The sequence below is a fragment of the Mauremys reevesii genome, linkage group 23, assembly GCF_016161935.1.
Source record: "Mauremys reevesii isolate NIE-2019 linkage group 23, ASM1616193v1, whole genome shotgun sequence".
Taxonomy (NCBI): Eukaryota; Metazoa; Chordata; order Testudines; family Geoemydidae; genus Mauremys; species Mauremys reevesii.
The window spans coordinates 2,537,574-2,553,377 of NC_052645.1; the positions used below are offsets into that span (position 1 = coordinate 2,537,574).

The window sequence follows — 15,804 nt, forward strand, 5'->3', positions numbered from 1 at the left end:
CCACCAGTATCCCACAATACCTGCTGTGAACTCACTTGCCCTGCATTCCTGCTACAGAGCCATGGGCCCCTCCCCTTTCATAGCTCCAGAAAGTTCTGACAGCTGAGCCGCTATCTACACCGGGATTAGGTTTATAGAACTGCATTGCCAGCCTAAGCCATGTAATTACACCAACCTAATTTTGTAGCGTAGACCTGTCCAAAGAATCACACACACACCTTGGGAGCAAAACTTCACCTGCTCCTCTGCTTTACAGAATCCAAACACGAGCAACACTTGTCAGGGCTCAGTGGGGATTGGCAGAGAGTCAGGTGTGGGCAAACATGATGTTTTCAGTAACAGCAGGCACCATGGCTTAGCTGGTTAAAGCACCTGTTTCGTAAACAGAAGATCCTGGGTTCAACTCCCAGTGGTACCTTTGGGAGTGGCTTTTGGGGCACCTGGTATTGGCTACTGTCAGAAGACAAGTTTCAGAGCTAGATGGGCTCCTATGCTGCCTCTTTCTCCAAGACACTGCTCTCTGCCCCCTCCCCACCCTTACAGTCATTACAAAGTGGCAAGGCAGAGCCCTCCCATTTTTAAAAGCCCTGGGGTGTTGTTCCCCCCTGTTCAGGCAGCCCTGGGGCCCTGCACTTCACACAGCTCTCCCTGATTTCAGCTGTTAGTGAGGGAGCCTCACTGCTAGCGCAGACTGGGCAGTTCCTTGCATGAGAGACACTGTCCCAAAGCAGGACTAATGCTTAGAGCTGGTTATCAGTGATTTCAGATCTGTTGGTCTGCAGCAAGACTCTCCATTGAGTCTTAACCAGCTCTGTTATTACACAGGGAAGAACAAAAGGGTCAAATGGGGCCTGGAACCCTTAAGAAGAATCCACCCCACCGAGTACAACACTTGTCGCTACCGGCTCTCAGCTCCACTGAGAATGTTTTGGGGTCACTCCTTGCCTTTATCAGCCTAGGGGTCTTGGAGAATTATAGCTACCAGGTGCTCCAGTGGCACAATTGGTTAATGCACAGTACTTATAGGGCATCGCTGAGAGGAACTATGCTGAGATTGTGAGTTCAAGCCTCACCTAAAGCACTGGTTTTTATTAGCCAAATGGCTTCAGCCCCTTGTTTGGCCCTGTGGAATGTAGAATTCCAGCCCTGAGGAGGGGAGAAGTTAAAAATGCCCCTTCACTTATTACCTCCTCTCCAGAGCACAGGTCAGAACCTACAATCCTTTCTCACCCCACCAGCCCCTGTGCCAGGATCCCTCAAGCAGAGCCTGGAGTCCTGCCCCTGGCGTCTGTACTATTGACAAACACTAAGTGACAGGGACAAAACACTCAAATCCCGCCTGGTGCGGGGAGCCAGGTTTGCGCTTCAAATTCTGTCGTTGGTACATTTCCAGGTCTGGGAATGTCCCACAACAGCATTGAATGGGAAGCTGCCTGCAGAACAGTTACACTGCACAGAGCTCCTGTGGAGGAGGGGTGGGAATTAGTAACATTTTCAGGATCGTTTGGGAAATGAGCCTTTGCTGACAAGGTTTGTCTCTGTTCATATTTCACCTTCAGGTGTTATGTTGAGGGATCTTTAGTATATTTTTGGGAGGTTAATAACTATCTCCTCAACTTTATTTACTCAACTTGAAAATTGGTGTCACTTGATTTTTGCATCTCCCTGTGAAAATACAACTGACACGTGTGGCTTTCTACAGGGGGTCATGATGTTAAAGTTGGGGAATTCAGTCTCTGTACTTCTGGGCGGGGGGGTGTTGCTTTTTTACAGCTGCCTCAGGGCCAGGCACACCGGGCTGTTAGCTGCACCCACTGTCCTTGCCAGGGGCCCCTGCTGACCCCTGGGCGGCTGCACTGCAGTGCTGGGGTGACTCTGCAGGGGGAGAAGCTGCTGTGGAGCAATGTAGAGCAGGTGCAGGAAGGAGACGGGGTCACTATTCACATTCTGACCTGCACAATTTTCCAAATTTGGGAAAAGATTAATAGATTCATAGACTTAAGGTCAGAAGGGACCATTATGATCATCTAGTCTGACCTCCTGCACAATGCAGGCCACAGAATCTCACCCACCCACTCCTGTAAGAAACCCCTGACCTATGTCTGAGTTATTGAAGGCCTCAAATTGTGGCTTAAAGACCTCAAGGTGCAGGGAATCCTCCAGCAAGTGACCCGAGCCCCACGCCGCAGAGGAAGGCGAATGTCCGAGAACAATTCTAGGGGAAGGTGAATGCAGAGCAATGACACTGGAGATGCCCAGACCTCCAATGGGGGCAGCGTGGAAATTAATAATGGGAAGATCATTTGCGAAATTAGTCATCACTGACAAGATTTGTCTCTGTTCCTATTTCATGCTATGGTGTTAGTTAGAGGAATCAGTACAGATTTTTACTATATTGATTAAACACTTAATTTTATTTAACCAAGACAAAAACTTAGTGTCACTTATTTTTTCTCTGTCCTAGCAAGAAAGAATTCAATTTTGTGACTTTCTGGAAAGTGCAGCGAGATTAAATGTGGGGAATTCAGTCTCTGTGTTTGTGAGCTGATGTTTTCCTCTCACAGGTCAGTGCCTGCATTGAAATACCAAGAGGGATCTAAGGGCTGGTGTACGCTGGGCACTTCACTGGCAGAGCGACGTCTCTCAGGGTGTGAACCCCCCCCCTCCACCCATATAATTACAGTGACCTAAGCCCTGGTTAGATAGTGCTAAAGAAAAGGAAGAATTGTTCTGTCAATGCCGCTATTACAGGCATGGGAAAACCTCTCCACTGACTGTCTACTCCAGAGTGCTATAGCAGCTGCCACAGCAGCATTTTAAGTGTAGACAGAGTGAAACTAGATTTAGCTCCAGTTTGCACTGTGGCTGCTCAGGCACTAAAACTAGAGTAATCATAACAACAGTGCAGTGCTTGTATAGTTGACAGGATTTGAACCTGTGCGGGGCAACCCCAAAGGATTTCTAGTCCATCGCCTTAACCTTTCAGCCACAACTACTTGACATACAATTGTTTCACTACACGATAATTCAGTTCTCACTGAATTGTCACTTCAAATTGTTTGCTCAGACCAGCTTCCCCAGCACACTCACGGCTGCGCATGAGTGTAAGTGTGTCCTTAGGTGAACAGCGAGAATTCCTGCCCATTTCCCTTCCAGCTGGAGCAGGATGAGAGTGTGTTTGTGTGAATGACATTGCTGTAGATTGTTGTTCATTCCCCACTCTGACAATTCAGACAGTCCCTTTCCCATTCAAATCTCCAGCACATCGTTCCAATAGCAGGGGGCAGGATTTCTCTGGGGCACTGAAATTTTTTCAGGGGGCTGGTGCATGAACTCAGCCTTGCATTCCATCCTTGATGTTTCATGGACTAACAACAGCAGCAGAAAGAAAGAGCCGAGCCAATATCTCCCTGGCAGGGATGCAGGTGCCACGTCCCCTCTGTCTGACCATCGCCATTGCAGGAGAGAAGGGTTCACTGGAATCGAATGCCCTGGCTCAGACCAGAGACACAGGGAGGTTTTGCTGTTCACGGATCTGTGCAAAGGAAATTGTGTCTCTGTGTGAAATGGAGGCAGGAAATGAAACACCCAATGCCCTAAGGAATGCGGGTGAAGGACTCGGGCTGAGCAATGATTTAACAGGGGTTTGGTTCAATTTATTGGCCTGATTAAAACTATGGCTAAACTCCCCCTGTACCAGGGGCGGCGGGACAGGACAGGCAGTTCTGCGTGGAGTGTTCAGAGCTGCCCGTATCTGCCCTTTGTCTGCACCGCCCCTGCTCCCAGAATGCACCAGGCCCTGGACTGAACTCTTCCCCTGCCGGCCGAGCTGGTTTCGTTTGCTGTGATCCTGTTGGCTTGGCAGGGGGGGAAGTGACAGTCCCACCCCAGAGCCAACGCCCCCCTGTCACCCAGCCCCCTGACCCCCAGCAGTGCAGGTCAGCCAGGAGCTGGGCCCTGCCAGGCACTCAGGGGCGTCTCCCCTGCAGCTGGGGGCTCTCCCCAGCGTGGCCTGTGGGAGCTCGCGCACTAACAGGGCAGCGGCAGCAGCCGCGTGGTGGGTTGGGCTGGTGACCCAGGTCCATCTCCTGGGGTCGGCTGGGTTCATGCTCAGGCGACTGGCCCCAGCCACCGGCCGAGCCCCACGGCCACGCTGCTGCTGTTACCGCACTAGCCCCTCACGCCCCCATTCCCTCACTGAAGCCAGGAGAAGGTTTGCAGGGAGGAGGTGGGAAGGGTTTGACCCCAATATCCCAGAGCTGATTCTCCCCACAAAGGGGTGTGTGCATGTGGTGGGTGCCGTGTGCAACGCCCTCTGCCCATGAGGAGGGGACCGGGGCTCTGCCAGCAGGAAGATTTATCTTGCAGGAGCCCTGCCTCCCTCCCGCAGGGGTTCCCCTGGAGCAGAGAAGCTTTGAATCCTCGCCGGAGACTAGAGACGCCCGAGCAGCACAAGCTGCCTGGCAGAGGTTCTGGATCAGGGCCTCACGGGCACATTGGGTTCATTCCCTCAGGTCTGCCATGCCCAGTGCCAGGGCTGCTCTCACTCCCCAGCACAGAGGGGGCTGCAGGCTCTTTGCCAAGCTGGGTCCCAGCTCAAGGCAGATTTAACACTAGCAGGGGGCCCAGGTATGTGCTGGTGCCGCTCAGGGAGGGAATCTGGGCCAAAGACTGATTAGAAATTGGGTAACACTAAAGTGGGACTAGAAAGACCCTTGCTGGGACGTGGCGGGTAGGTAGCCCCCATTGTGTACCGTGCCCTTGCCGAGAAGTCTCTGGGAGAGTGGATTCTTCTTAATGGGCCACCAGCACGTCTCGTTGGTCCTGATGTCGGCTGCTCCTTTGCTGATACTGACAAGCTAGTTGTGGGCCTTCCCCACTCACCCCATAGCTCCGGGATGCACAGACAGCAATACTGGTGTGGAAGAAACGAACGCCACTCTCAGGTTTCAAGATCCTTAAGATCACTGACTTGCCCACACAAATGTCAGGGAGTAGAACTCAGTGGTAGAGTGTTTGACTGCAAATCAAGTAGTCCTTGGTTCAAACCCAAGTATCCCCTTGAAAACCTGGTCCTTCAACAAAAAGAATTATTTCCATTTTCATTATGTTCAGGAGCTCCACTGACTAGGGATGCCTGAAATGAACAGAAACACTCAACATTTTCCTGTGCAAATGCATAAAAACCTAGCAAACATGTCCCTCCAATGAAATCAGTTCCAATCCTCTAAGTGTCTAGGTTTGTTTTCATCAATGAAACAAAGGCACATGAAGACACATTTGCAGGTCCTTGGCCTCCATGGGCTACAATGTGCAGAAGAACAAGAACCACATCCACTTGGGAGGCATGGACTAGTCTGTGTTACATTTGGTAAGTAAGTTGCCATTGGGACTGAAAACTCTACTGGAGGTGGACAGGAGCCTGTTGCAAAACTAAAATAACCAAGATTTACCAAATTCCCTGTTACACATTGAATCCTCTCTTTTTTCTATTCTATTAAACTGGGAGCAAGTTACCAGTGACCCAGGGCTGGGGCGGAAGGAGGGTGCAAGTGGGGGGAGGAGCCCAGGGCTGGGGCAGCAGGGCAGATGTGGGTGGGGGAGCACTGGTAGGGGGGAAGGAGAGAGTCGAGAGCTGGGGCAGCACAGGATGTGTGTGGGGGAGAGAGCCCAGGGCTGGCTTGGCAGGGAGGTGAGGGTCAGGGGGTAGAGCCCAGGGCTGAGGCAGCAGGGGGGTGCGAGTGGTGGGAGACCCAGAGCTGGGGAGGCAGGGGGTGCAGGTGTGGGGAGGGGAGAGCCCAGGGCTCAGGCAGCAAGGAGATGCGGGGGGCAGACAAATTTTTTTTTGCTTGGGGAGGCAAAAAAACCTAGAGCCAGCCCTGTCTCCACATACCGTGAGGTAGGTAGGAGCCAGGGGTGGCTCTAGGAATTTCGCCGCCCCAAGCATGGCAGCACTCCGCGGGGGGCGCTCTGGCAGTCACCGGTCCCACGGCTCTGGTGGACCTCCTGCAGACGTGCCTGCAGAGTGTCCGCTAGTCCCGCTGCTCCGGTGGAGCATCCGCAGGCACGCCTCGGGAGGTCAACTGGAGCCGCCTGCCGCCCTCCCACCAACCAGTGGAGTGCCCCCTGCGGCATGCCGCCCAAAGCATGTGCTTGGCATGTTGGGGCCTGGAGCCGGCCCTGGTAGGAGCGGATCATTAGTATCCCTACTTGATAGAGGGAGAAGCTAAGGCTGAGAAAGGAGAATTGACTTGTCTTAGGTCACACAGCCAGTCAGTGGAAGAGTTGGGAGTAGGACACAAGAGCCCTGATTTTCAAACTAACCATCAGATCTTGAATTTCAGACGTTGAATGACCTGAATAAAGTGCTCTCAGATGAGCTCCAGACCAACAACAGTGCACAGTAATTATTCAGCAAGTATTTGAGGAGAACTGCAATGTTAGAGAGAATCATGAACTGCTCAGAGACAATTAATGCAGAGAAGCAGCAAAATTCATCAAACATATGACTGGTTCTGACTTATTTCCTTGGTCTTAAAAGAGAACAACAAGGATCTGAGTCTCCTCCCTGTCAATAACCCCCTGCTCAGCCAATCAGGGTAGAGACTGAGGACGGGAGGCTGAGGGTTCTCACCAGAGAGCCCAAAGGATGGCCCAGGTCACTGGTGGGGATCACTGCCCGAGCACTATTTCAGCCCCACATTTTTGGGTGGACCTCCCACAGTGGGAGCTGCCGAGCACTCCCCATAACACACACACACACACCCCCACACCTCGCTCCTGGTGTTGGGAGGGAACAGGAGAAAGGACAAAAGAAGGAAGAGATGAAGAGAAAGGAGGGAGGGATGGATGGAGGAAAAGGTGAAACAAAAGGACAAACCCTAATGTCCCCACTGATTCTATGGGACAAAATCCCAAGTGTGAAATAAAATTCTGCCTCCTTAAGCTCGTGTTTTCCATGCCTAGAATTCAACTGTCACCAGATGGATCAGACCGAAAAGGTTTCAGACCTCGAGGAGGCTCTTACCTTCTAAACAGGGACGGCTGTTTTCTAGTAAAATCACTAAAAGGGAAGGAGAAAACTCGAAAGAGGTTCCTCCTGGCGCTCACGTCCGTGAACCCGAATACTCTCTCAGTCCTCAAAGAGAGACCTGGAGAAGGAGACTTGCTGAAGCAAAGCCACAGGGTCTCTGAGGTTTCCCTGGCCCCTCGCTCCTCTCCTGCCTGGCTGATGTCAGCATCTCTCTGTGAGGTCACCACCTCCCCACCACCTTTGACCAATAGTCTGAGGTCCTGCAAAAGGCCTTTGTGATGTCACTGCCACACCCCTCCCTTGCTGTGCTAATGTCCTGCCCCTGCCCAGGCACTTTGGAGGTTTGAGCTACTCCCTGTGGATCACCCCACTCAAGGAGCGTTCGTTCTAGGCAGCAAGCCGGCTAGACAGGAAAACATCAAATGCTGCTCCCAATGCTACACTCAGTTTTTCAGAAATTAGTCAACTTTATGGCCAGAAGAGACGATTAGAGCATCTAATCTGACCACTTGAGGATCACTTAAGCTGCAGTTAAGCACTCTACCGCTGAGCTATACCCCCACAATGACCTGAGAAGGACAAACCCTGCTTCATTGAGGTCCTTTGCCATTCCCAGACCACAGGTGGTTTTAAAAATGGGGTTTGATTAAACTTCTTAAATGTGGCAAACACCACAGCTTGCACACCCACCGATATAGCTTCTCCCACTGACATAGCTGCCACCTCTTGCAAAGTGGCATAACTGCACCCACAGGAAAACTCTCTCCCCTCAGCATAGAGCAGTGGTTCTCAAACTGTGAGTCAGGACCCCAAAGTGGGATGTGACTCTGATTTAATGGGGTTGCCAGGGCTGGCATTAGACTTGTTGGTGCCTGGAGCTGAAGCCAAAAGTCTGAGCCCCACCACCCAGGGCTGAATCCCTCAAGCTCTGGTTTTGCCCTCCCCTAACTGGGGCAGGGCTCAGGCTTTGTCTCCCCTGCCTCTGCCCAGTGTGAAGGGGCTTGGTCCCTCTTTCCAGGGCCATGTAGTAAGTTGTTGTTTTTTTTTGGCAGAAGGGGGATGCAGTGAAAGGAAGTTTGAGAAACCCTGGCATGGAGCCTCTGAATATGTCTAGACGTGGGTCCCTGTGGCAGATCAGAGACGGAAAGTACAGCCATGGAGACACCACACACCAGCCTTGTCTAGCAGGCAAGAATCAAACCTCCACAGAAAAACGCCTATTGCTTTCTAACCCATCTCCCTAAGCCCTCAGCCACCACCACTTAACAAAGGGGCTTTTCTACACTATGGTTCTGGTCTCACTGAAGGGTCATTTCCAGTTGTTTGCTCAGACCAGCGTTAGGGGAAATGGTGCCCTGGGCAAAGCTTGTACTTTGGTATTTCCCCATTGCCCCTGGATGATCCCCACTCCCCCTTTACCGCTAGCTCCTGCACTCCCAACCCTTGCACCTCCTTCACCCCTAACTCCTGCCCCCTCCTGTGCCCCCTTTGCCCTTAACTCCCTGGGCCACCAGCCATTGCCCCTCTCCTGCAGCCCCTTCACATGGCTCCAGTGCTGGGGCCCCGCACTTGTTCTCCCTTTCCCTGGGCTTTGGCATCACTAGCCCCTGCTTAGCGAGTAGGGTTCAGTGGTTCCCAAAATGTGGGGCATGACTCCTAGGGGGACACAGAGGAACATTCATGGGGGCACCTCAGGGCGTGAGCCAGCCCCCATGGAGGGAGCAGCACTCAGCCCCACTCTGCCCCAGCTCTTCCCCAACCCCACCCTCAGCCTGGGCCTCCTGCTCCCAGCTCAGCCTCGACCCCCTTACCTCTGTCTGCATCCCTCTCCCCTGCAAGCAACAGACCCACTCCCAACCCGAGATCTTGATCGCACCTTCTGAGGGTCCACAGCCATGGCTAAGAGGGCACAGTGTGAAATGTTTGGGGACCACTGGTTTAGGGTAATGTTCTCAATCACATCTATGCAGTCCAATAAAAGCTATTTCTCACCCACTGACCCCTCCATCAGGACGGACTAGGTCTGTTCTGCTGCCCTTCACTCATGCAGGAAGGATAATAACATTTCATTCTATTCACTCCTAAAGTGATTTGTAACCCGCCACCAGCCAAAACGGGTCATTTTGGGAAAGTGGCCCCATCATGCTGCATAGCTAGGCAGAGTAGGTGTGTCTGTGCAAACACGGTCTGTTCCTGAAGTCTTTCCCCCAGCTCCTCACTAGATGTGAGGGGGGAGCTCATTCAGCCCCTGCTTCTGTGTAGTATTTTAAAACTCCTTATTCTCCCTATCTCTGCTGGCCTTAGATTTCTCCTCCTGTCTCTTTTGTGACAGCTCAGATGAGGTAGCCGAGTGGTTAAGGTGGTAGACTGCTAATCCATTGTGCTCTGTCTGCATGGATTCAGATCCCATACTTATCAGATGCATTTAGTCTTCACCCCTCCTTTGTAGACAGCCATGTCCCCCTTTGGTACAAATGACAGATCAAACAATGTTGCTTCTTGCAAACAAAAACCTTCTCAGAAACTCAGAACTCCCTTGCTTTGAATAAAATGTCTAAATCCCAGATTTCTAAAAAAAAATTCTCTAGTGCTGTATTTCTTAGTTTTTATCTCAAAAGGGAACATCCTCATCTTCTCCCCCAAACACCCTGGAACCTGCCCAAATTATTAAAATACCCTCAACCCGAGCAAGGCCAGAGCAGTGAACCAGAGCTAGTGTCTAGGCCAAGCTGTTCTGAAGGAGGCAACTCAAACATTTTCTCCCTGCTTCCCTTGGCAAGGTCTGACTGAGAAAACAAAATTCCCCAAACTGAAAATTTTCTGCTGAAAAACCAATACTAGTCTGGTTGGGGACTTTGGTTTGAAAGTATTAGTGTTATTATTCTCTTCTGATTTCTGAATCAGTTCAGTTCAGTCCTTGTTCTCCAGGTGTGTTTCCAGCTGCTGAGTTGTGGGGGAGAGAGGCCAAGTCATGATGTCTCTTCCCCTCTTTCATGGTTTTTTCCAACTTGCTAGGAAGCTCCTTTGCTACGATGTGAGTCAAGCAGTGTCCATTGTTGCTGTGCTATCTCGGAGAAGTCTGCATTGTACATGGTTCCTGGGCTAGTCCTTGGGAGTGTGGATCCCTTCAATGGGCCAGCAGCGAGTCTGGCTCCTCCCTTGTCACACCTGAAAGGCTGGTGGGGGGCATTTCCCAACCTCATAACATATCTCAGTAACACACACAGAGCAAAACTTCATAACTTCCCAACCAATGCGAGCACACACAATCCAACACAATATTAATGTTCAACAGATCAAGACTTTTGAAATGACACCTCACCAGGCAGACTTTGTACGAACCATCTCATCATTATATGAGAGTGGTGAATATGGGGCTTGCAGGGTGCTGCTCTGAGCACAGCGTGCCACACCTGGGCTTACATTGTAATGGAGACGTACCCTTAGAGTCCATCTCTCCTGGGATAAAGATGGCAGCAGGGCTGGCCTGGGTCATCTGACTTGGGCTCATAGAGCTAAAGCTGAGGGGCTAAAATCTGTGGTGCAGATATTTGAGTTCACGCTGAAGCCTGGGTTCAGAAACCCTCACCCCTCGTGGGGCCTCAGAGGTTGGGCTCAAGCCTGTTTGTCTGCACTGTAATTTTATAGTCTTGCAGCCCGAGCCCCATAAGCCTGAGTCAGCTGACCCGGGCTTTGGGACAGGTGCCCTGGGTGTGTTAATCACAGTGTAGAAATAACGTTAGGCTACGTCTACAGTGCAATGAAACACCCTTGGCTGGCCCGGGTCACACTAATCAGGGCCATGCGGCTTAGTCTGGAGTAAAGTTGCAGTGTCGTGTCTGGGCTCAGGCTCAGTCCCCTGCTGTAGGAGCCCAGAAGGGTGGGAGGGAGTTTAGCGAGTGGAAATGGTGAAACCGCATTGAGGGGACTGGACCACTGACCTACCAGCTCTTAACACGCAAACTTTCAGTAACTCTATTATCAGTGCCTGTGAGTGTAATTTAAACCATAAGAAAAAACACTCTGGGCCAGACCAAAGATCCATCTAGCTCTGAATCTTGTCTTCTGACAGTAGCCAACACCAGGTGCCCCAAGAGCCACTCCTCACCTCACCACTAGGAGTTGAACCCAGAATCTCCTGTTTACAAAACAAGTGCTGTAACCAGCTAAGCCATGGGGCCTGCTGCTACTTAAAACATGTCTACCCAAACCTGACTCTCTGCCAATCCCCACTGGGCCCTGACAAGCTTTGCTCGTGTTTGGATTCTGTAAAGCAGAGGAGCAGGGGAAGGTTTACGCCCAAGGTGTGTGAGTGATTGTTTGTACAGGTCTACGCTACAAAATTAGGTCGGTGTAATTACATTACTTAGAGGTGTAAAAAATGTAACCCCTCCCCCCCAAGCAATGCAGTTATATCAACCTAATCCTGGTGTCGATAGTGGCTCAGGTGTCAGAACTTTCTGGAGCTATGAAAGGGGAGGAGCCCAGCCTCTGTAGCAGGAATGCAGGGCAGGCGAGTTCACGGCAGGCATGGTGGGATACTGGAGGAGGCCACTTATGGTGATATAATGAACAGCAGCATTTACACTGACAATTTGTCGCTTGAAGTTTGCTGCAAAAAGCTCTAGGCCTCTCGTTGAGGTTGGGATTGAGGGGCACTGGGAATAGGAGGGGCTGTGGGTTGGGACAGAGAAGAAGCTGCCGACCGAGGGAGCGTTGTGTGTTTTTCACACAACTGAGCAATATAATTCTGCTGAAATAACTTTGTAGTGCAGACCTGGCCAAAGTTTCTCTCTCTCTCTCTCTCTCTCTCTCTCACACACACACACACACAGCTTGCAAGGAAAACCTCACCTGCTTCTCTGCTTTGCAGAATCCAAACACATGGAAAGCTTGTCAGTCCCTGCTGGGGATGGCAGGGAGTCATGTGTGGGCAGAGAGTGGCCCTTAGCCACAGACAGGCACCATGGCTTAGCTGGCTAAAGCACTTGTTTTGTAAACAGGAGATCCTGGGTTCAACTCCCAGTAGTGCCCTGTTGTTTAACTCTTGGAGCACCTGGTATTGGCTACTGTCAGAGGACACAACAGAGAGCTAGATGGACCTTTGGTCCAGTCCAGTATGGTTTAAATTACGCTCACAGGCACTGATAATAGAGTTGATGAAAGTTTGGGAGTTAAGAGCTGGTAGGTCAGTGTTCCAGCCTGTCACAGATGACCCCCCCCTCCCTCTGGGACAGGGGCAGGTCTGGGCTCTCACACCAAATGGCTCATTATGGCTGCCAGAATCCATGGGAAGCTCATTTAGTTTACACCAAGGATTGAGTCCTGCTTTGTGCACCGTGTGTGAGAATGAAAATCCTAAACCGCCCTTTGAAATAACAAATGCAGCAGGACGTGTTACTGTCCCTGCCCCAAAGCAGACAGACCGATGGAAAACTGCCATTGAGTCCAGGGTAATACTTCACTGTGGTTTCACCACTTCCATTTGCTAAACTCCCTCCCACCCTTCTGGGCTCCTAGAGCAGGGGACTGAGCCTGAGCCCAGACACGGACACTGCAACTTTCCAGCCCAAGCTGCCTGACCCTGATTAATGTGACACGGGCCAGCCGTGGGTGCTTCCTTATGTCTACACTGTGATTAAAACACCCAGGGCACCTGTCTTAAAGCCCGGGTCAGCTGACCCAGGCTTATGGGGCTTGGGCTGCAAGACTAAAATTGCAGTGCAGACATATAGGCACTAGATTTGCCTTTTTCCAATCATCCGAGACCTCCCCCAATCGCCATGAGTTTTCAAAGATAATGATCAATGGCTCTGCAGTCACATCTGCCAACTCCCTCCAGACCCTCAAATGCATTAGATCCCGAACCAAGCACTTGGTCATGTCCAGCTTTTCTAAATAGTCCTGAATTTGTTCTTTCACCACTGAGGGCTGCTCACCTCCTCCCCATACTATGCTGCCCGTGTCTGTGAAGACCGAGGCAAAAAAAAGCATTGAGCACTTCAGCTTTATCCACAGCATCTGTCCCTAGGTTGCCTGCCCCATTCAATAAGGGTCCCACACTTTCCCTGACCCCCTTCTTTTTGCTAACACACCTACGTAGAAATTGACTTTGAAGCTAATCAAAAGAAGTTCCATTTGAAATACAAATAATTCAAATCGATACTGGGTCAGTTTTCTCCTCTATTCTATTTCTCACACACATTCCCCCACCCCAACCTTTGGAGTGAGGTTTTACAGCCGGACATTTTAGGCCAAGGGGGGTAAATTACATCAAAGAAGCTTTTCAGGATTAGCCCCCATTTCCTACATTACTAACAAAAAGAAAAACAAGACAAGTTTTATTTCTCCAGTATAATTCAGTTGATCACACAATTAAGTCTCTTCTCCGTTAAAGAGTAACTTCATGTGTAATTTCATTTTCATTGGTAATAATAAATCCTCAACAATTAAAGAATTTTCTCATATATGGCAGTTTTCCTTCAATCCCCCTTTCCACCAGTGAACCCTTGAGTACAGTTGTGGTTAGGGATTAGATCGGGGTGGGCACATTTTTTGGCCCGAGGGCCACATCTGGGTATGGAAATTGTATGGGGCCATGAATGCTCACCAAATTGGGGGTTGGGGTATGGGAGGGGGTGAGGGCTCTGCCTGGGGCAGTGGGCTCCGGGGTGGAGCCAGACATGAGTTCAGGGTGTGGGAGAGGGCTCCGGGCTTGGACAGGGGATTGGGGTGGGGTGAGGGAGGAGAGGTTGGGGGGGGAGGAGGGTGCTCCAGGCTGGGACTGAGGGGGTAGGAGAGTGGGAGGCTGGGGCAAGGGAGGGGGTCAGTCTCCGGTTGTCGCTTACCTCAAACAGCTCCTGGAAGCAGCAGCACGTCTCTGCTCTGGCTCCTACACGGAGGCATGGCCAGGCAGCTCCCAGTGGATGCAGTTCCCGGACAATGGGAACCGTGGAGGTGGTGCTTGGGGTGGGGGCAGTGTGTGGAGCCCCCTGGCTGCCCTTATGTGTAGGAGCTGGAGGGGGGACATGCCAGTGCTCCCAGGAGCCGCACGGAGCCACAGCACATGCGGAGCGGGGCAAGCCCCCGACCCGCTCCCCGGCTGGAGTGTCGGAATGTGGCAAGCCCTAGAGCCTGCTCCCCAGTGGCTGGATTAAATGTCTGAAGGGCCGGATGCGGCCCCCTGGCTGTAGTTTGCCCACCCCTGGATCAGATACAGTCCTGGATCAGAATCTCTGTAAAATAACAGAGATGAGGTTCCTATTAAAAATGCAGCCATCTCACATACGACACTGATTTCGTCCTACACACAGTTCCATCACCCACAAATGGTGAGTTCAACAAAAACACCACTTCTGTTTCCTCCACATCTACATCATTATGGACAGGGTCGTGGGGTTGATACATCCTGTCACAGGGTGTGTGGCCATGTACGGAAGGCAGGGATTTGGGGGCGGGGCGGAGAAATCTGTCCCCTGGGTCAAGACAGCTTGTCTTCAGGTGGTGACTCCATCCAGTGGTGGGCGCAGTGCGGGGAAGAGGGACCTGGGACCACCCCACTCCACCAGGTCCTGACCCAGGGCCTTGAGGATCCAATACTCCTGTGTCCAGGGTTGATCTCTCACTGCAACAGTCCCGTTCCCTGAGTCACTTCCCCCCATTACGTCCAGAGTCGGTAATGTCCCGGCATCCAGCGTCGCATCCTTGGCGGTCAACTGGGTGTCTGCAGGGGCCTCAGGGTGGCTGGATGGTGCAGCCTGGGGGTCCAGCAGCTTCCTGGCAGGAGCCCACAACATAGGTTTGTTCTCCTCAGTCCACGCAGGCTGAGCTGAGCTGCTCCCTTTTATACTCCGTCTCCAGTCGGCGCATGCCCAGAGAGGGTGAGGGGGTGTGGCCTCTTCAGCCCACATGGCGCAGTTAACCCTAGCAGTGCCAGTTCAAGGTTGATACACCTCATCACAGACAGCATTTCCCAAATGTTGGGATTAGCTAGATCTCTTCAGGAGTAACCTCCTGTAGGGACTGGGTCACAAATACCTTGGGAACCAAATACCTGGGCATTTTGCCTAGTTCCAAGTCACTTACTGCGGAATTCTATCCCTGGATCATCTCACACAATATTGCCTTAAACAATTGAACCACCCTGTGACCATGTGCACTTACTTCCGTCGGTTACATGGTTTGGGGTCTACTGCTGTTCACCTTTTCAGACTGGAGGTTTAAAACCAGACTGTTTCTCTGATAATATGTCCAGCAGCTTGGAGTATTCTCTCCTATTGACTGAACTGCATTTGAATTTTCTCCATGTCACCATGCAGGGATAGGGGAAAAAACAAACCTAAAGTAAAGAATGATGGTCATTTGGCTGAAATTTCCCAATAAATCTGAGCTACAATCTGTCAAACACCACGAACATGCAGTTATATGACCAAGGAGCCTTCATGAAAGATGGAAAACTCATATCACAGAGAGGTAGAAGACACTTTCATTTTAATTTAAAGTGAAATTCCAGACTAGGTTACATCTGATGTCTCAGAATCGGGATAAGAAATTCTCCAATGACCCACTGAAACCTGCTTCACCCAGCGCTGTCTCATTACAGAAGTTTTAGCACCTTCATAACGGGTGGAAAAAACAGCCGACCTTCCCAGAAGTGGCTTTGCCAACAGGAAAAAGGGGATTTGACCAGTGCTTGAGAGCCATTTGAAATCCCTTCCAAGTCTGTGACACAATCCCCTCCTGCCAGCCTCACTGATTTAGGATCAAAGACA

At 51.2% G+C, this 15,804-nt stretch overlaps 1 long non-coding RNA gene and 1 other non-coding gene across 2 annotated transcripts; one reads left to right on the forward strand and one right to left on the reverse strand.

Moving 5' to 3' along the window:
- The first annotated feature begins 344 nt into the window (after positions 1–344).
- On the forward strand, positions 345–418 carry TRNAT-CGU. Its single transcript has one exon. It is a non-coding gene; the product is annotated as a tRNA-Thr (tRNA).
- Positions 419–3,476: 3,058 nt separating this feature from the next.
- LOC120389327 lies at positions 3,477–7,062 on the reverse strand. The gene is made up of 3 exons (XR_005590870.1): positions 7,028–7,062; positions 4,755–4,915; positions 3,477–3,535 (listed from the first exon to the last, which is right to left on the reverse strand). It is a non-coding gene; the product is annotated as an uncharacterized LOC120389327 (long non-coding RNA).
- Between the last annotated feature and the right edge of the window lie 8,742 nt (positions 7,063–15,804).